Source organism: Fukomys damarensis, unplaced genomic scaffold (genome assembly GCF_012274545.1).
Source record: "Fukomys damarensis isolate Sample0158 unplaced genomic scaffold, DMR_v1.0_HiC HiC_scaffold_4, whole genome shotgun sequence".
Taxonomy (NCBI): Eukaryota; Metazoa; Chordata; class Mammalia; order Rodentia; family Bathyergidae; genus Fukomys; species Fukomys damarensis.
The window spans coordinates 41,727,004-41,749,903 of NW_022900916.1; the positions used below are offsets into that span (position 1 = coordinate 41,727,004).

The 22,900-nt window shown below is 33.6% G+C and overlaps 1 non-coding gene across 1 annotated transcript; it reads right to left on the minus strand.

Moving 5' to 3' along the window:
- Nucleotides 1–1,626: 1,626 nt before the first annotated feature.
- LOC117284224 lies at nt 1,627–1,731 on the minus strand. Its single transcript, XR_004515304.1, has one exon. It is a non-coding gene; the product is annotated as a U6 spliceosomal RNA (small nuclear RNA).
- Nucleotides 1,732–22,900: the final 21,169 nt, after the last annotated feature.

Below are 22,900 nucleotides of genomic sequence, written 5' to 3' on the forward strand. Positions count from 1 at the left end.
TTGTCATTTCTTGTGCTATCAGTTCAGGGCATCCAGGTGGTTGATTATCCAACTTTTCCACCTGATACATGTCATTGTAAACATGTTACAATATTTTCAACATAAACACTAGTTAAAGTATCTTAACCAATGCTAAATAGTATTGGAGAATAATATGATTCTATACTCACTCATTTTTTTAAATACATGGCTTAATAATAATGCAACTAAAGGGCTGGGGATTTAGCTTAGCAGTTCTGGAGCCTGCCTCACAAGTGCAAGGGCCTGAGTTCAATCCCTGATACCAAAAAAAAAAAAAAAAAAAAAAAAAAGAATGCAACTAAAGTTTCATGTGACTACATGTACAGCATCAAAATTCTTTTTCTATAGTCAGTTTCTGCTTGTTTTCTTTTGTTCCAAACTATTACCAGTAAATGCCTTTTTAAATTTTGCAGATATAATTTATATACCACAAAATCCAACATTTTAAAGCATACAGTTAAGTAGATTTTATTATAGTCACAAAGTTGTGCAACCATCACCTCTATCTAATTCCAAACCACTGCATTAGGCTAAAAATTAACATTCAGTTTTAATCAATCCCATTCACCACTTCCTCCAGCCCCTGCTAACAATTAATCTACCTTCTGTCTTCTTAGGTTTCTCTATTTTAAACATTTCATACAAATACATTTCATATAAATCCTACTTATTTCAGTCATTATTTCCAACTTTAGAGATACTTTTGGATTCTGATTCTATTTCAGACTATATTAGCTATCAATTTTGCAATATTAGATGAATGTTGGTTGATCCATTTTATAAATGTGCTCCTGTGCTTAGGTTATTAATAAATTTTAATTTAAAAGGTTGTGAAATATTGGATCAATTTCTATGTGGAAATTCTTGTTACATTTGCATAATTAAAAGTATACTCCTCTTTAGAACCATCTTGTCTGAACATTTCCATTTTGTCTTCAGGTACTAAAAATGTAAAGATTCAGTGAAATGTGTGGTGCACTGCCTCTCCTATACTAATAGAACCCTGTCAAAGGTTAAATGAAGTTTTTTGGCTAGGTTTATACAAAATGACTATATACTAACTCAAACTAATCATTTTACTCCTCTCTATATGTGAATAAAATATCATTTCTTTAATGTGATCCATAACCCACAAAACTTTTTGTTTAAATAGCAAATTGTTTATTGGTACAATTGAAGCATACATAATGATAACACTCATCGTTGGGAATTTGCACCTGTATGTGGTACATCCCACTCTTTTTCCCAATTACCCTTTCCATTTTGGAAACTGTATTGTACACAGTGTTGTATATTGTATTAAAATACAGCACAAATAAATTAACTTTCACCTTAATGATATGTTTATCCTATTTCAATGAGTCAAATAAAAAAAATACAAAACTGGTGAGGAATTTTCATCTTCAGATTCCTTGATTCCATAAATGACAGTATCATTTCACAATTCACAAAATCTTTTCAGCAGATTATTCCAATTTGGCTACCTCACTTCATAAAAATGATGTCCCCATAATTAGCATCCTTACTTTTTTTTAATGTTTCAAAACATTTATTGTTGACTCATTAGAGCAGTCACATAACAAGATTCCTGATTAAGCATGAAAAATAAATATGGAATGCGTCACAAATTTGAGTGTTATCCTTGCGCAGGGGCCATGCTAATCTTCTCTGTATCATCCCACTTTTAGTATATGCACTGCCAAACTGAGCAAAGCATCCTGACTCTTAGGGAACTCATGGAATTAGTTATTCAATCCCTAGGATCTCATGAAATTCACAGCTTTGATCATGACTTGCATAACATCTTTTTTTTGTTTTGGTTTTGAGACAGGGACAGGGTCTCCCTACATAGTTCAGCCTAGTCTAGTACTCACTATTTGAACTCATAGAATTCTCCTGCCTCAGCCTCCTGAGTACTGGGATTACAGGCATGCACCACAATGCCTAGATCCTATAACATCCATTTTTGGAGCTTGAATTTCCTTGCTATATGATGCAGCATTACTTTATTACATGTGACTTTCAAGCAACAATTGCATCATCTTATTAATTTATAAATTCTCTTTTTTTTTTTTGAGACAAAGTTTCACTCTGTAGTTCAGGCTGGCCTTGACTTCATTATGTAGCCCAGGCTAGCCACAAACTTGCAGTGATCCTCCTACCTCAGCCTCCTGAGTGAGAGGATTATAGGAGTGCACTATCACACCCAGTTTAAATCCCTCTTCTTTACCAACTATCACAGGATACCACTATGGCTATACCAGAAATGTTACCAAAGTTTGAAGAAAGTCACTGCTATCTTTACTGTTTCATACAAATGAAGAGATTTGGCTCTTTTGTTTTGTTTTTGTTTTTGGTACCAGGGATCGAACTTGGGACTTTGCACTTGTGAGGCAGGTGGCAGAACCACTGAGCTAAATCCCCAGCCCTTAGCTGTATTTTAATAGCATCAAAGAAACCATTTCTTCAGTGATACTATATTCCTAATCTATAAAACTGCTAATTAAAAACAGCAAGTTGAACCATATCTGTCACATCAGCACCTTTGTCTATTGCCAAAGTATAAAGTTTCAAATTAGCAGCTTCACTCTTGAATCTTTTTCAGTAGATTTCTCCATTTACTCAGTTCATCTGGCTATAGTCTGTTGAGACAAACTGATTTACAAAATTTAAGCAGGGTGCCTTATTTCTCTCAATAAAAGCACTCATCCATTTTTTACCCAAGGCCATTTTTCTTTTGGGGGGGTTCTGTTTTCTTTTGAGATGATGATGATGATGATGATGATGATGATGATGATGATGATGATGTAGTCATTCTGGGGCTCTGAGTCTTCGAGTCCCCGCACCTGCCTCACCCTGAGGTCTCCAGTAGCCCTCAGAGTCCCTGGGTGACTGAAGCACTTGCAGTCAAGCTTTTCTTTGGGTACCAGGGATCAAACTCAGGACCATGAGCTTGCAAGGCAAGCAGTTGAACAACTGAGCTAAATCCCCAGCTCCACACAAAGCTTTTAAAAGAACATCAAATCATTCATGTATTTCCCTAAATTCTGTAAACTCTCCTTTTCTATACATCTTAACTATCACAATGAGTCAACTGTTAAATCTTTAATGTACTTGTAGATTTGTAAACACAACAGCCTGGTTGGAGAAATGCTTAAAAAGATGACAGTATATTTCTTATCAGTCTGTCAAGCTTGTAGTGATTATTGAGCTATTGTTTATGAAAACTTCCATATTGAATTTTTTATAATCAATAATTCAATTTAACATTCCCCCCAAAATATCTTTGTATATCACTATAAGTTATGGTGAAAGACTAATATTAATGAGCTAATAACATTAAGTGGTGTAAAGATTTCTCAAGTATCTATTTGGGGGATTTATAATTAAGGTGGTCATAGCAAAATTAACATTTTTGAAATCTTGCTCAGGGCATGCATATGCAAATATTCAAATATGTAAACAAGGACACCTTTACTTTAGGTGAGGCTAATCCATGTTTCATGGGTTCTTGAGTGGCATAAGTTCTCAGTAACAGTTTTCTCTTTGATTTTAAGGCTTGTATACTGAACATATTTATAATTACTTATTTAAAGTTTAGCTCTCATCATTTCATTAATGAGAAATAAAGTAAAACCTGAATATATTTAATTTCTAAAGAAAATGACAAAACAATAATCGCAAATAAATGTTTTTAAAAATCTTACTTAAAGCCAACTTTTTGATTTTTAAAACATCTATTTTTATATTTACAGAAATATATGAAAAACTATAATTGTACATAAGATCCTAATGGTATAATTGACAACATGAAAAAGGAAGAAAAGGGCTAAAGGTGTAAGGGAGATGGGAAGGGTAGGGGAAAAGTAATAAGGTAAAAGAAAAAAACATGAGATAATGAAAAAATGGAAATAAAGTATTTGTAAATAAGGAAGGGAGGAGGGGGTGAAGGGAGGGCAGGAATAAGGGGAAAAAATGAGAACCAAGACCTGTCATGTAAAGGTACAAGATCCTAACGATGAATGTAACTGTACTGTATACCTAAACTGTATCAATAAACTCAATAGAAAAAAGAAATATATTAATATAAAAATAAGCTTTATGACAAACATGTTATATTCTATTTATAAATATAATAGATGTTAATGCTACAAAAATTAAACTATTCAATTCCAAATTTGTCTGTGGCCTTTTGTGCCTTGTGCCATATGATGAATTATTCACAGGCATTGATAACTATGTGAGGTGTAGTCCAAAGCCCTGAACTAGGAGCTGAAACATTTTAACTCTAGTTTTAATGATGCCACTATGTGACCCTGTGGCTAATTCATTCATTCATTTGCTTGAGAAAGTTTTAGGAAATTTCTTCCATGTAGTATGAACTCCACCAGACACTGGGATATAGGTAATAGTTAATCAAACAGAAGAATGTTCCTGGTTTCACAAAGTGTATATTCCAGTCATTTAAAGTCTATTCAAATCATTTATCTTTTTGCCAAGATGCAGAATTTCTTTTGCCTTAAATGTTCTTATTATAAAATTTTAAAATGGTATTCTAGTATTGTATCAAAGACTGAATCTATATCAATAAAACATGTATTCTCAATAAGGTCTCAGTAATGATTGTCAGTTATCCAGAGTTACACATACCATCTTGCAAAATCTCCATATAATCACTAGTAATTGGTTCTTGAACCAGTAGATATTTTTCCATGTAGCATGTCAAATGCCATAGCTGGATGAATACAGTACCGGCTTCCATCTCATTGTTATGAGATCCAGTAAGTAATTCAGTAATTCAGAGCATCTCAACCAAGTGGAATGCATTACAAATGTGAGTGGGAGGAAATAGCAATTTATTCCAGCTTTAGAGAAATCTAATAAAAGGCATGGGAAGCTAGAACACCTAACTTGTGGTCTCTGAAAGCAAGCAACTTAATCCATTGGATTGCATATTGTATATGCATTACATTTTCTACCTATCCCAGAATGTAAAAGAAATTAGGAAGTATTACTCTATTGACCAAGTTATAAAATCAGATATGAAAATATTACAATGTAAGCAAGGAAATAAGTATATTAAAGAACAATGGGACATTAGGCAAAATTTATGGCAAATTTTTAAAAAGCTTTTAGATGATCAAAAGTAATTTAATATTATCGGTAGGAAATTGGAACCAGTAGATCTTAGACTATTTCAAGGAGTATAAAGGCCCAAATGAACATAACATCAATTCTAAAGTGAAGGGCCTCTTTCATCGAAACTCTAAATGGAGAGTATAAGTTCATCATTTTAACTTATGAGGTAGCTTACCTCTCTCCTTTATTTAATATGTTTATGGTTATAATTACCTCAAAGAACCATAAGTGGCATCTATATTTGTAAAGTGAAATAACATACATTATCCAATCTGAAATCCGCTGATATGTTCATGGAATTCTCAAGGAGGGTTTCTTTAAAGGTTTCTTCTTCTCACCTAAATATAAGCAAATAAATTGGGTCAAAGCTCCAACACATATGAGAAATCTTCTTTCAATTACTCAAGTTTCTTAAATCTGTTGCTCTTCCCATTCACATAGGCAGTGCTGTAAGTTTGATTTTTGTGCCTATCATCTATTCTAGCTCTCTGTCATTTCCAAAATATTCTCTGACTCTGCAATACACTTAAAGTGATTTTCATGGAAGGAGGAATGTGCAAGCTGCCATAGTCACAAATTGTTTTAGAAGGGATTACATTATGTTTTTAATGGATTTTTCTTAAATTTAAGTAACAGGGGTCAAGGGAATAAAGTCAAATTTCCTTCATAAAGCATATAAAGTTCTTAATCTGGACTCAGCATCTCTTTAGTTTTGCATCTACCTTCTCAAATTCAAACAATTTTCAACTGTTTACAATTCTCCCAAATATGGTGCAGCAAATGCTGGTGCATTTGAACACGTCTTTCTTAACCAGGTTGATGGTTTACAGCTAGATGTTTCCCCAAAGTCTCATGCACTAATAGGCAAAACTTGCAAAAGATGATTGGGTCACAGGAGTGCTGTGGCTGTCTGATTGGAAGAGATGGGTCACCACTTGGTGTGACATGAACAGGTGTACCTGCCTCCCTTCTACCCTGCTTCTTGGCTGCCATGACTTAGGCCAGTTTCTTCCACAGTAGGTTTTTCCTCCACTGCTATTCTGCCCTGAGCTCAGCCTATTTAAGGACTAAAACCTTGAAAGAAGAAAAGTCAAAACAAAATTGCCCTCCTTTAAATTTCTAGTATTGTGTCCCAACTACCAGAAAGTGACTAAGACAACCAGTAATATCACCCAACTTCATGACATCCTTCAATTTAACTTCTCTAAAACTCAAGAGTAAAATTAATCACTTCTTTGTTTTACTTCTGCTCTCACAGAATATTTAAAAGTATATTTATATCTATCTCATCTATTAAACAGGGTTTTCTTTCAGTATAGATAATATAGATGATATTTTATCAACTAGCAAAAGCCTCAGTATTAGGCACAGAATAAGTATTTATTAAATTAAGTGAAAACCTTTCCTATACTTTTTATTCCAATATTCTTTAAAGCTTTGGAAGTCAAATTACAGTCAAAGATATAAAACAGTATATAACACCAACTTTGAAAAAAATATTTTCAGCTTCTTACAAAGTTAATAACATCCTTCGTCTGTGTAGTGAAGGAAAAATTTGTAATTACAGTGCCTGTATTCAAAACCCACTGTTTATTTTGTAGTGACTAAAGAGCAGACAGGGGCTAGGTAATAACTGAAGGAAGAGTAGGGAAGGGATGCTAGACCTTTCTGTTAACTTTGTATCCAAGAAGATGGACATGGTGGCACCTACCCATAGTTCCGGTACCCAGCACCCTGGAATACTGAAACAGAAGGATCACCAGTTTGAGCCAGCTAGGGAAATTTAGCAATTTAGATCCTGTCTCAAAATAAAATTATAAAAAATACTGTGATATAGCTCAATGTGAAGATCCTCTGTTCAATCCCCAGTACCAAAATAATTGTCTTTATATGGGATGCCTAATAAAATGTCTCTCAAATATTAATGAAAATTAAGAAAAATATTATTTTAATCTTATCAATTGTAAACACTCACAAAAAATCAGTATCAGTATCTGGATGGAAATCAAAGTATATGTACATTTCCAGCATTTCAGTCAGTGTCATACCTTGCCTTTGTTTTGCAAAATAGTTGCAGCCTGAAATAAAATAGTACATGCTTCAAGATTCTAAGGAAAATTATTTTAGCCATAATTTTTATACCTACCTATCACAGGAAAGCCTCTGCAAAAGTATTCCTTATCAAAACTAACTTGAATTTTTGCTTTTATAAGTAAAATTACAATAAAGAGAGTTTCTCATTTTGTCCCAACTGTTTCAGAGAAAAGAAGTGTCACTATCTCTTCTGAAGGCACCAACTGGATCACATGTCAACTCCTGAACCAACTGCTCTGGCCAAGAGAATTAAATGAGTTAATTTGTCAGGCAGGTTATAGTTCCATCCCTGAAGCAAGAGAAAAAAGAGCAAAAGTCATATCCAAATCAGATGGATTAAGAGAAGGTTCTCCTAAGTATAATCACATTATTTGTTTAAAACAAAACAGAAAACAAAGCACAAATAAAATAAAATAGGTCCACCTTAGAGTAAGAAGAGAGAAAGTTTCAAAGTCACTATTAATCTGTATTCTCTTTACAGAACTGTTTCTAAGGTGATGACAATTATGTTACCAGGTACTCTAGATAGGGCAAAAAATGCCTTATAAATGAGAAAATACTTTTGTCATAGACCATGTGGAAGGGCCAAGATATCTGTAAAAGGCATTTTAAGTGTTACTGCTATAGATGATGCTTTTCAAATCTTGATGTCTATATAAATCAACTGGGGGTTCTGATAAAATGTAGATTGTGATTTAGTTGGTCTCAAGTAGGACCTGAAATTCATTTTTAACAAGCTGTGAAACATTACTAATGATGCTAGTCCAAGAAGCACATTTTGATTAGCAAAAATTAGTCAATAAAGACACTGTTAGAGCCAGAGATTAGCTCAGTGGTTTTTGCCACCTGCCTCACATAAACCCAAAAAAAAAAAAAAAAAAAAAAAAAAAAAAAAAAAGACACTATTAATGCTACAAGAGGAAAAATACAGAAAGAGGAGGATTGCCAACAGATTTATCCTGGTATTTTTTTTTGTTTTATTTCCTTCTTCCTTCCTTCTTTCTTTCCTTCTTTCCATCTCCCTGTCATCCACAATGCCAGTTCTATTCTAAGACTGATTCACCCTTGAACATAAAATATCTCCAAGAAGTATTTGAACTTTATACTTCTTCAATGATATGTAGTATGAGAGCAGATTCTCACCCTCAATGAACCAAATGTTATCTCAGGTTCCCTGGACCTCTATTGAGGGAGTTCCTGCAGTCAAAAAAATGCCATGTAGGCCGAGAGGTAGGCTGGGCCCAGATCCACCGCGGGAAGGAGAGCCACACCTGCTCCCGACCCAGCCACCATAGCTCAAGTGCCAGGAAGGTAGCCGCATGGGAGCCCCTGAACCCCCATAAGTCCCCCCCCGCACTCTCAGACCTCCTGACTCTGCCAGTCTTTGGACCCACTCTGCAGAGGCAGAGGTGGTCATCAAGGGTATTTTTCTGAGTTCCCAACTTTGAGCATCTTTAAAGAAAGGGCATGAGAAAGCTGTAATAGAACGTTGTGGAGTTCAACCATTCAGAAGGTTGGGGAACTCAATCTAGGCCTTGCACCCCGAGGTCATTCAGCATCATGGAGTTCAGCCATCAGCTAACTGAGATCAGGGGTCTTGCATCCTCTCTCTGTCTGAGCCATTAAATGGTAAATACACTCTATTGAAATTTTGTTCACTGCAGACATGTTCTGGACTGCTTCTTGATTTCAATTTAATTCAAATGATTTAAGGGTGATAGACTAGTGACTACCACAGGTGGTCAGTGTCCAAGTTGTGCTTGATCTTAATGTGTTGCTGATTTTATCAGTTGGGATAAAGCATTGCGGTTGATTTGATGACCTATTTTTTTCTGATGTTATGAAGATGAGAATGTCTGTGGGTCATTAGAGACACGGAAGCTAGGGCACAACTATATCAGGAAGATTTGGGTGATAATCCAGAGATTAAATCAAGGACATCATGACAACAAAAATTAAAATGAAAAAACACTTAAGCAAGACACAAGGACAGACTTCCAGTTTACCAATGGCAAACAGTAGGGCAAACGAGTATGAAAAGGCCAATAGTGAACCACCAGGACACCCTGAACTCAAAGCACAGGAAGTAACAAAACAGATCAATCGGGCTCTAGAAAAATTTCAAAATGAAATTAATTTCCCAGATAACCATAGAGATAGTGAGCAAAATGGAAGTCATGATTTGAGACTCTAGAGTGGAAACTGACAAAAAAATAGATGAGCTCAGGACCATGATAGAAGCCATGAAGGCCCAGCATAAGAAAGAAATGGAAAAACTAAACACCCAACATAGGAAAGAAATGGAATCCATAAAACAGATTCAAACAAATATCCAGGAGATTAAACACTCTATTGAAAGTGTACGCAACAGAATAAAAGAATGCGAAGATAGACTCTCAGATATAGAAGATAAGATTGCAGTCAGTGACCATGAAAAGAGAGCTGTCTTAAAAACAGTAAGAGATCATGAGAAATCGATCCAACTACTCCTAGATGATGCAAAGAAGAATAACATAAGACTGATAAGAATCCATGAGGCGCAGGAGAAAATACAAATGACTTAAAAAAGCTGTTTGAAGAATTAGTGACAGAAAACTTCCCAAACAGAGGGGAAGAATTTGACATTCAGATAACTGAGGCATATAGGACCCCAACTAGCTACAACCAAAAAAAATCTACACCTAGGCATATAATAATCAAGATCCCATAAACCCAACAGAAGAACAAAATACTACAAGCAATAAGAGAAAAGAAACAAATCACATACAAAGGAAAGCCCATCAGAATCACAGCAGACTTTTCAACACAAACCCTTGGGGCAAGGACAGCCTGGAATGAGGTATTTCAAATTCTAAAAGAGAACAACCTCCAACCTAGACTGATGTATCCTGCAAAACTCTCTTTCAAAATGGATGGGGAAATAAGACACTTCCATGATGAAGAACACTGAGAAACTACATGAATACCAAACCAGCACTACAAGCAATTCTAAACAAGATCCTAGAAAAAGACAATGAAGGCAACAATGCCATGAGGCCCAACAGAGCAAATCAAATAGGCAAGGCAAGAAATTAAAAGGAGAAGATGAAAAAGTAAAAAGAGTCAACAAAAGGCCAATAACATGTCCATAATAAGTCAGTACATATAAGTTATAACCAGCAATGTCAATGGCCTCAGCTCACCTGTCAAGAGAAATAGACTGGCTAAATGGAATAAGAAGCAAAATCCAACCATATGTTGTATACAAGAAACACACCTAGTGCAAAAGGAAGCTCATAGACTGAAAGTGAAAAGATAGAAAACAATTCTCCATGTGACAGGAGCTCAGAAAAAAACAGGGGTAGCAATCTTATTTGCAGACAAAGTAAATTTCAAACCAAAACTGATTCTAGTATTATTGAAGTAGGACAGTACTGTACCATACCTCTATGAATGTAGAATATCTTGTACCTGCTTTATGATACATAATAGGGACCATGCTTTATCAGAGCTACATTTAATGATATTACTCTAGAATGTTCTCTTTCCAGATGATGATTAAGACGCTAATAAAAAAAAATGGTCCCAGGTACCACAACAGCAACAGAACTTTGCTGTTTTATGGATATTATTCTTTTCTTTGTTTTTTTTGTTTTGTTTTGTTTTGTTTTTAATGGAATGTGCTGAATGTCTATAATTTTGTTCAGATGACTGCAAAACCTAGAAAAGTCTATTATTAGTCTTTTTATATAAATATAAATATATATATAAATTGAATTTTGGAAAACTTTAACGGTGCTGCCAACTTTGGAAAAAATCATCCCAATTTACTGTGTTGAGTTGGCATTGTACAGAAATGAACAGCCATATTGTTCTAGAAATGTTAATTTATTTTCATTTTTATTTTTTATTTTTTTTCCATGTGTACAGGGGTAACGCACTGTATTGAATATGTGAGGTCATATCTACGTGGGTTTGACTACAGAAACTAATAAAGTATTCTCTAAATAATGAAAAAAAGAATAAGATAAGACTATAAGAGCAAGAACCAATTTAAATATGTTCGGGGACCATTTTCATCCCCAGAATTAAGAATTATTTTAATGTTACATCATTGCCTTTACTCTTTTACTTTCCTTTTTAGTTTTATTTTAGGATTCCCTATTTTTAATGTTCATACAGAGATTTCTTTAACTGAAATACTGAATAGTTTCTTTGGTGTGAAAAACTATAATAGTACACAGGATCCTAATGAGATAATTAATAATGTGAAATTGGAAGTAAAGGACTAAAGGTGTAGGGAAAGTGGGAAGGGTGGGGGAAAGGTAATAAGGGAGAGGAAAAAAATATGAGAAACTGAAAAAATGGAAATAAAGTGTTTGTAAATGGAGAGGGGAGGAGGGGGTGAAGGGAGGGAAGGGAAAAGGGGAAAAAATGAGAATCAAGACCTATTATGTAAAGGTACAGAATCCCAATGATGAATGTAACTGTATTGTATACCTAGATTGTACCAATAATCTCAATTAAAAAAAAAATGCCATGTATGGAAAAGCTCAGGGCTGGGATACCTGGACCATTCACTGTAGCAAAATCAAATTATTTACCTGAATTAGCTGAAAAGTGATTTGATGACTTGCAACATTCAGGCAATAAATTCTACCTCACTCAGAAAAATAAAGGATATGTTTTAGTAAATATTTCAAAATATTAAAATAGGTATGAAAATCACAACACTAAAATAGGAAAGGAAGGAATTAGATAATGAAATAATCTTGAAGATTTATATGGGAAATCACACTTATAAATAATGAAAGTATTAAAAAAATGAATAGAAAACATTAAAATAATGGAGGTAGAAACTGTTTAAACATTTAAGAAAAGTGAGGTGTATACAATGCAAACACAAATGAAAAATCAACAGAAGGGAGAATATGGCAAATAGAAAATATAAAATAATGAAAAGATAGTGAGATTTCATATTTCATATAATGGAAAGTTTGAAACTACAAAAGAAGTGAAAACATGATATATCCTCATGCTGTTTTCAGCATATCATTGTATTTGATTTTTAAATAAAACTTTTCAAATAAAAATTTCCAAAATATCAATGAGATGTAGAAAATACAATGAAATGCTTTTTTAACAAAAAAGTAATATATAGAAAAAATAAACTGTAATAATAAATTTACAAAATTTTGTTGAATATCTAAAGCAGAACTTTAATTAAAAGTGTTTCATATTTCCAGCTGCAAAAATACAAGATTTCAGAAATATGGGGGAAACAAAATAGGGTATGAGGTCAAAAAAAGGATATGCTTTCAATTCTTATATGACACAACTATTTTTATGCTTATGTATGCTGATAGTTTACATTTTTTAGGATGAGTGGACATCGGTCACATAAGGAGGAGTTGAGAGAATCTCTTCTGAGGAAACAACATGTAAGAGAGTGAAAGAATTGAAATTTGCCTAGAGTTTAGTTACAACAAGGAAACAAGATCAAAATCTATAAGGCGACTGGTATACTCTTTTTCCTGGTTTCTGAATTGACTTCCAGGAGTAAATTTAAAAATTTGCAAAAACTTGCAAAGAAAAGAAAATATACAATTGCTTTGCACAAAATCATTTTGTTGATTTTTACTGAATTCTTATGACTATAGAGCTGAAATTTACAAGTAAGTGTATCTTCAACATCAATATCAGTTGATATTTTCATTTCCTTAAACACGTAAGCCAAAAGTGAAACAATGAAGATGTATGCTTCAATCTTTTTTGTTGGCCAGTGACATGACTTTGTTACATTATAAACGTTTCCTAAACTAGAATAATATTCTCATAATTCTTTTTGCAGTGTTCATAATGTAAATGGTATAGAATATTTTTAAAATTTAATTTATATTAACCTTAGTTCATCACATTCTCAGGTCTCTACAATCTACAGCAAATTATGTTTTGGTTTTTATCATTAGCCAGTTTCTCTTGTGAAAATATTCTCACCAAGCCCAGTTTCTATCTACCAACATAATATCAGTAACACAAAGAGCTTTCAGTTGCACTACAGTAAATGATTTCCATGACAAAATAAAATTCAGACATAATAAATGGAAATAACCTGTTTCTCTCTATCATATATATCATATATATATATATGAAACTGAAAGTTTATATATATATATATATATACATATATGTAACTGAAAGTTTATAAAAAGCTGAAAATGTAGGCTTTGAAAACTGATCTATTTCCTTAGCACTACTGTGTACCATCTATATAGCACAGTGCCTCAAATGCCATTTTAAGAATGTGTTGTATCGATCCAAGTACAATAGAAGTGTGTTTTTTTAACATTTAAAATTAACACTTAAAAGTGAAGAAGAAAAGGAATTAAGTCTACACAAAAAATGTAAATAGTTTATTTAATAAACCCTTGTTGATCACTTATTACCTCAACAAAACAGGGGAATTTACAATCGTGCTTTGATGACAGTTGGAAAGTGTTTCAGTAGAACAGGACAAAACTGCTTGGATCCAAATGAATTTTTTAAAAATCCCTTCCAGCTTAGTTATTCAATGATTCTCCATGACTACACCAACTGTTGGGAATATAAAAGCATAGGACTTACACAGCTGACACATCACTCAAGAGATTATTGGATAACTGATGGTTGAAGCCTAATAGTTTTCAGTAGAAAATAAGCTTATCTGAATATTGATAAGCTGTTTTCCGTGTTCCAAAAGATTCTAATAATTTGCTACATTAAAAAATATCACTAATTTGTGAAATAAGATAGTACTCTGTGTTCCCAGTATTGAGCCAAAAATTTGTTTTTGCTCCCAAAAACCTAATGAAAAAGTTGTTCGGGGGGAAAAAAATATGACCATCATAATACTTACCGGTATATGCAAATAGTAGCAAGTAAGAGAGTGAGGGATGTAAATCGCTCCCCAAATAGATGCTTGTCTAAACAAACCTGAAATTTTGCTAAATCCTTATAAAAAATAAATAAACTGAAAAATTAAAAGATGTAATTTCTACACCTGTGACACCAGCAAATGGGTTGTTTTCAATGTAGCTTTCAAAGTGCGTAGAAAAGCCAGAGTGTCTCTTGGCTTGTGGGACTAAGTGATAAATTGCTCTGCCATCTCCAAACCCATAAAAGCCTTTCATTGCACTGTGAGTGACAGCTCATTAACCAGTCTAGATAATCAAATGAAAGCCTACTCTTATTAAAAGTTTCAGGATCCATTGAAAGTGTTAAAAGATAATTTAAAAAGTGTTATTTGCAGTGCGATAAATGGTTAATCACAAAATGTTACTATGGATCTGAGTGATAGCTTTTTTTTTTTTCTTTTAAATTAAGGAAACAAGACTGATTAAAGAGGAAGTCTCAAGAGAATTGAGAATTTGTTGAGCTATCTTTTCAATTACATAATAAACATGTTTTCTTACAGTTGTGAGTAAACAGCACTTGAGAACATAGAGCTAAGTTAACCATCAAATTCAGATAGGAAATGACAGTGTTTACACATTCTTAGTGAGCACATTAAATGGTCAGAATTGATATATTTGAGATAGTTTAGCTATATTTTTGAATATATATAAATAATATGCACTTTAAACTATTTGTATTTTTAAATATATGTACAAATAGTGTATTAATATATTGTGTATAGAGAGAATATTTACATAAAATGAGCAATTGCATCTGAGTCATTATTTCTGTCTATTTCCATTTTTCCTTCTATATAATTCAAGATTTCTATGTGATTCTGTATTATCTTTATAATTTCAATATCAACTTCATGATATACTGAAAGAACTTTTTAATACACACTAGTGGAACTAAGAAAAGTTTCACTGGCATACACTGATACTTGGTTGAGCTTCTAAAGGATCCGACAATTGTAAGTCAGAGAAAAAACAATGCTGGAATGAATATTGTTTTCTGACTCAGGATTTATAGGTTCAACTTTAAGTATTCGAAAATACTTAAAGCTCATGCTGACTAGGTCTTCATGTAGTTGAGGATACTGGTTCGCTAAATAAAGCAAGCACATCTTTGACAAGTTCATTAAATGAAATTATCTCAGTGATTGCTAAAGTCTTATAATCCAGGTAGGAAATGTCTCTCCATGTCCTGAACAACTGACAGGAAAAGCTAACACACACAGGTCAGGAATGGGTGTGTGAATCCCAGCAACAGATGGCTCTGGTGGTCTTCAGCCAGTGCTCATTTACATATTTTGGGCATAACCTTCCTCTCCCTTCCCCCAGCAAGTCAGTTCTCTCCCTGGAGTGCGTATTTAAACTAGAAGCTTTTTGATCTAATGAAAATTATACTGAATTTAGAATCTTAGGTTAGGTTTATTGTTCTGGGCTTTGTGATAAATGATTCACCGTCTCAAAAGTGTCTCTTGAACTTTGTGAATGTTTCTTTTGCTCAAACATATTTAAACACATTGAGCTAGAAAAGAACGGAGTGACAATTTGGACTTAGACGGACTTGGGTTTCACCCTAATATAAGAGCCCACATTTTAGAAGGGAACAGAATAGTGTAGTGAGGGAAACCTCAAATATTTTACTTCAAAAGATTCTGGTCTTTTTTTCCATCACTTTTTATGGGACGACCTTCAATCCATGTAATTCCATCTATCCTCAACTTACCCATGTGCAAAATATGAGTAGCAAAAAAGGGAAAGAGAAAGTAGGAAGTAAGATATGTTACTTTTAGGGTTTACTCAACTGTTAAATGCTTCGATCGTGCTCTATAATATGAAAATCTGGCAAAGTTTTTTTTTAATTCATTAAATTTCTTGGAACATTTTACATATACAATATGACATGCATCATTGAGAATTTGTACCTTTTCGTAATATATCTTGGTTCTTTTCCCCATTCCCCTTACCTCCCTTCAGTCCTCCCACCCTTTCTATTAAAGTTTTTATTTCCATTTTTTCTTTTCTCATATCTATTCCTTTCCCTTCTTTCCTTTTCCATAATATTCCCACGTCCCCTTTCCCTTCCCTTTTGGATCTTTTCTTCCTATGAAAAAGATTTTTTTAATAAAATGGAGTACTACTCAGCTATAAAGAATGAGAAACTAGACATTTATAGCTAAATGGATGCACATTAAGGCCAGACTCATAAATGAAATAAACAGAACACAGATACCAAATAGTTTCTCTAGTGTGAGAAACTGAAAGTTTAAATGAGGATCAAAATGTATAATATGTAATGAGGATCAAAATGTATAATATGTAATGGGAAATAGGAAGGTATTTTTGAGAAAAGTAAATTCCCTCAGAAATTTTAAATGACATCATGTGCTAAGGGGAATATATAAAAGAAAATATATGTATAATACAAATATAAGGTATGTGCAATAGAAATCACTAAAATGAAAGAATATATAATAGAACATAAAAATGAACAAATACTTTGCCAACATACTTCATGGTAGAAATTTTATGTGTGTGTGTGTGTGTGTGTTATTTTTCACTTTGCACACTATAAAATTCCTTCTTACATATAATATTTTTATTATTATGGGCATGTTTTTATAATTATAATCACTTCAGATAGCAGAAATATTGTCTAGGTAATAATTAGAGTAAGAAAATTTTGAAATACTGGCTATAAATTTAAAATTTTAGAGAAACTATGTGGACTAGTTTGAAACATGTTTTTTAAAATGTGAATAGTTCCATTAGATTTATGACTTAATTTTATGCCTTCCGAATGTGAACACTTTGGTATCAGATTGTCACAAAATTAATTATTGAAAAACTCCCCTTAGCAAACTAATAGAATCATCTGGATATTTGAGGAGGTAGTAAAATATTTTAATATCACATCACAGAAATTCAAATTTTTAAAAACTAAGTTGAAGATTTTATTGAAAGTTTGCTCATTTATTGAACAAGTTTAAATGAGAATCTGATGTATGATAGAACTGTCCATTTAAACACTTTAACTTTCATGAATATTTGAGAGAGGGACTGGTACAATCTCAGTTTCTCTGTATTGTTCATTAGTTTTATGACATACTGATCTTTCTACTTGTAACAGTATCTTCTGATCCTCTGAGACTTTCAGTTATAAAAAAACATTATCAGACAAAAATTTTGTATCCAATGGCCAGTGTAAAATGAATATTATTAGAGACCCCAGAGCATACAACCAACCTAATTATTCTATTGCAAAGTGCAAAAAGATAAGGGCAAGAGCCAAATATAATGCTAGTGAGATTTAAATCTTTTCAGAAGAACTAGGTGTCTAAACTTTTTAGAAAGCCACTGTCCCAGAAGCAATAGAGCTTGTTTCAAGTTTTTAGAATTGACATTGAAGAAGAAAAGCCAAATCTGTCAAGTGATAGCATTTTCAATGTCCATACAGAAGTCAGTCCTCTTACTTCAATAAAAGGACTCCATTTGCTTACTCATAAAATCAATGAAAATGAATTTAATTATTACAGAAATATAAAATGTCTGCATTTATTTCTCTTAAAAGACTGCGAAATTAATACATAAATGATTACATCATAGATTGCTAGCCAATTCCTATCAATTATCCACTACTTAGTAAAAAGAACCACATCTTATTACTTCTATCTTTTATTCTTGTGAATATTTCATGTCTTTTTGTTTACTTTTTTATCTTGGTTTCTGAATCCTGACAGGGTCTTCTTTCTTAAAAAAAAAAAAGAAAAGAAAAAAAACTTACAACAAAATGATTTAAAATAACTGTAGTTAAAATGAAAATCCATATAGCAATATATAATTGAAAAGCAACTTTACTTTGATCATTTTATTTTCATATATCAAAGTCCTTGTCAAGAATAATAAACTATTCTGTTTCTTGGAGGTAAGTTGATATGCATATTGAAATTAAGTGAAATTATTTTCATGGTAATAAAGATTGAATTACATTCAAGTTACTATCCAATATGTCACTTCTCAGGTATTTTCAATAAGTGGCATTGAACTTCCATAGAAGTCTGCTAATAAGATAACCAAGATTAAAAAAATAAATATACCATCAAATGACCAATGATGTTGAACATTTTTCATATTTTTATTTGCTGCTTTTACTTCTTTGAGAAATGTCTGTTCATTTCAGATGCCCATTCTTTAATTCTTTAAATTTGGGAGGACTAATTATTTTAAGCTCTTTATATATACCAGATAGTAGACCTTCATCTGAGGAACAGCTGGTAATAGTTTTTTTCACACATTGTAGGTTGTCTCTTAGCTCTGTTGGTAGTTTTTCTTCAGGGCAGAAGCCTAAGCCATGCTCTTAAGTGAAATAAATAGGACACACATGTGCAAACAGAATAGATTCTCTGATGTGAGAAACTGAAAGTATAAATAAAAATGAAAATGTATAATAAATAATGTGAAATGGGAAGAAACGGTCCAAAGGTGAAGCGGAAGTGGGAGGAATAGGGGAAAGGAAAGAGGGGAAAGAAAAATAATATGAGAAAAAGAAAAAATACAAACATAGTCTGTGTAGCTAGAGAGGGTTGGAGGGGGTAAAGGGAGGGCAGGGAAATGGGGAAAAATAAGAACCAAAGTATATCATATAAAGGTACAAATTCCCAACAATGAAAGTCATTGTATTGTATACCTAAAATATACCAATAAACTTAATGAAAAAAAAATAATAAAATAAATATATGAGCCCCCAATTAGGGTAGAGGTGTTAACATGAAAGTGAAAGCAATGGACTTCTTCTGTAATAATATAAACTTCATCTTTTGTCCTAAAGAAATAAAAGTATAATATGGACCATTTCATTTTGATAGACCTAGTGTCTTAAGAACAAAGGCAAATCAAAATATGACAAGCATTTTAACAAGAGCATATAGAAACAGTTTACTTAGGAGCTATGCAGAGAATTATGGTATAAGAACTCAAAGATAAAAGATAGGATATGTATTGGTCTGATTAATATCTTCCCCAAAACTTGTAGAACCAGTGCTCTCTCCTACAGGATATGTATACACTACCATCTTTCAAATAATAGGTAGCCAATAGTTTCAAGAATGTTTAAGACCTGGAAAAGGCAAGGTAGATAGAAGTGAAGCAAACTCCTCTAAAATTATGGGGAAAATTAAAGGAAAAAATAAGACAGATGTCCAGACTCCAAATTTTCTCTGTTGTTCAATCCACTAAACCATGTTGCCTCCCAGGATGTGTTGAGTTGAGCAGTTCTTATTTACAACACTGAAAACAACTGAGGAAACACTGACTCTATTTCAAGCTTGAATGGGTGCTGACAGGTAACTTGATGAAAATAGTCATATGATGACTCTTTCTTTATAAGAAAATGTTTGACAGACTGTCAAAACTCTTTTAGAAAAAGAAATGGTAGATAGAGTTGCCCTGAGGAATACATGTCAATTCAGTTTTCTTAACCTTACATCATATTTTGATGCTAGTTGGGTAATCTCTGTGTCTCTCAAGCTAGAAATTAGGTTAAAGTGAAGCAACTTGGATTGATTTTGAAAGATGAAGTTAATGTTATCAGAACGGTGATGACATGTCAAAATTTTAACCTGTTATTGTTTTTTCCAAGGAAACAAATTATTGGTGATAAACAAATACCAGTTAATGGCTTGATCAGATATTCTGGTGCAAACACTATTTCAGAGACTCATATTTCAAATGTCAAAAGTTAGAATCTAAAGAGAAAATCTGTCAAGAAATAGCAAAAGGAGGATAATTCTCAGAAAGCAGGCTAAAACTGGAAATCTGTCATCTGAGTAGTGAGATATGGTACAGTAGACATGTTGAGTAAAACATGACTTTTTTAAAAACCCAAGTTTATGACCTGCTTTTTTATGATTGGCGTTTTTTAAGGAATATCAGACAAGCACATTAGCTGTCGGCATTGCAGGCTCTTGGTGATCTTGAGCTTATGGGCTCCAGCACTCCCGTCTCTCTGCTTCTTATTGTTTTGATGGCCCCCAGATCAGCTGGGCTCCCAGTGCCAGAGTGGCTAGCAGCCACTAAAAGAAATGATGGGGAGCTGGAGGTGAGTTTCTATGGTGGATCTTTCATGGGATTGTCTTTACTTGGTGTACACCTAGTGCATATTCATCCGATTCACAATCATAAGAGTCCTTACCCAAGAAATGTGGTTTATTTTTATCAGTACATGTTTGTAGTACATGCATTTTACAATCATCTTTGAGAATGGGTACAGGAACATAATACAGCTGGCTTTTTTTTTCTTTAATCACCTTCCCCCTCTCTTCCATTCCCCCCCTTTGCCTCTAATCACTGCTCCCCATTTTAATTCTTGTTGATATTATTGAACTTATCTCATGTTTGTGACATAAAATGCTCACATTCATTAAGGTTATTAGGATCCTGCGTCTGGCATTTTTTTTTTCTATTAATTCCCCCACCACCTCCCCATTCACCCCTCATCCTTGGTCTCTTGGACTCCTTCCCATTTGTAAGAGATGCATCCCCTTGTCTCCTTCTATCCATCCTCTATTGATCTCTTTATTTGTACTTACCTTACTCAAGTGAGAGATACCATATGGCATTTAAACCTATGCATCTAGTTTATTTCATTCTACATTATATTTTTCAGATGAGTCCATTTGCCTACAAATTTCTCAAATTTGTCCTTCTTTATAGCCAAGGAGTATTCCATCATATATAGATGTCACATTTTCTTTATCCAGTTATCTGTTGATGGGCATACAAGCTGCTTCCAGAATTTTGCAGGATATAGTTAGCTGTATGAATCGTGTTGCTATAAACACCAGTATGTATCTTTGTTTCTAGTTCTTTATGGAGGATAACTAGCAGAGGAGAGCTGGTCAGCAATCCCCCTTCTAACAAACATGTTTATACTGGCAGATGTTTTGTGACTCTTGTCTGACCACACCTGCTTTATGATTGCCTGGCCATTGCTCAAATGCTGAGATTCCAAACTTGTGTTCTGTCAGAATCCCAGAGAAAACCTGACCTGGTGTGAGAAAGCTAAATTTGTATTCAAAATGCTTTCCCAGGCAATATAAAATTAAAGAATTCACTGCACCTGTAATCAGGTCACACTGGCCCACTCATCTAATCTCTAGATTTGCTACCTAGGAGCTTTCCCAGCAACTCTTTGCCTGACTTCCTTTCTCTTGATCACTGCCTATTGAAACAAACTGGAAGGGTCAGCTCAAAGGCTCAAACCCCACATTCTTCCAAGAAAACACCTCTAATCATCTGGTAAAAATAGTGTCATCTTGTACGCATACAGACATTGCTTTGAATCTATAATTGACTCATCATATTTTGCCATGAGTTACAGCTCATTATACATCTGTCACTTCTACCTATATACTCGTGAAGTACAGATGATGTATCATTCTTTCTGTAGCCATTTATATTTGAAAGGTTTGTGCAACTTAACTAAATAAATTAATAAGAAGGTTAGGAAATCATGGATAATGTAACACTCAACTGTACTTTATAAAAACAAACTAAAATTTCAGAAGATCTTTTCCCATCTTATATAATTTAGAAAAATATGCCCGGAATTTTTCTGTCCCTTGTCTATTTTGCCATTTTGGCAAGCACCAAATATTATTCTAGGGCAGTAATGTATCTGTGAAAAATTCTTCTTAGTCTCATGGTGCATATTTGTCTCCTGATGCCTGAGCATAGCATTATGTATTCATCCTAATAGCACTACACATTTCTTTCTCATTGGGGATTACAATGGTCTCTGGGTGAAATATCATACCGACTGCACTCTGAATGCTGAAAATTGAAGTTGGAAGCAGGCAAAGTTGATAATAACAATTTTATATATGTGTAAATGTAGAGTTTGGAGTGACAGACCAAAATGAGAAATATTTCTTTGCTGTGCAATAACTGCAGGGTGTTCCACAAAAAAGCATTCTGAATTTTCCCATGTAGTAGGACGAATATCATTGTGTTTACTGATTTAAACGAAGAGTATTATGTTGGAGCAATAGTCCAACATAAACTCAGGTCTCACCAGAGCCTCTCAGCAGTTAACGTCTTCTAACTAAGCCTTGTAATGTGAATATTTTATGAAGAGACTAGCTTAAATGATCAATAGAAGAAATACCACTACCTGAAAATTGTGTGTGCACCCTGTTCTAGCAATCCTACAGGAGTCTGCTATATGTTTTTTAGATTTTAAGAACTATAGGCATTAAGGCAAGAGCAGCTAGGGGCTGAAGCTCCTTTGTGAGAAGCAGGAACAAAGGAAGCTGGACTATGGCGAGTACCCTCAGCTTCTGGGTTGTTCTTTTCCTTTCTCCATTACCCCAACTGTATACAAATTTTCATGTTACGTTGTCCTTACTTCTTCAATTCACAGAGATCCCTGATTTGTCACCGCTTTAACCAACCTATCTCCTGCTGCTGCTTCAATGTTTTCAGATCATTTATCTACGGATTGTTTTCGTGAACCTAGGACCTCCTGCTCAGCAGTGTCTCTTTTATCTCCCTACCTAGCAGTGGATATGACTCTTGCCTAGACATACTATGTTTCTCTATGTTCTTCTTCCCTTATTATAACACTCGTCTGCCTAAAAAGAAAAATCACAAGGTATAGTTTTCACGTTCTCAACTTTTCTCAAATACTAGCTGTCACTCAACTTTTCAAAAGCAATGAGTTTTAAGAT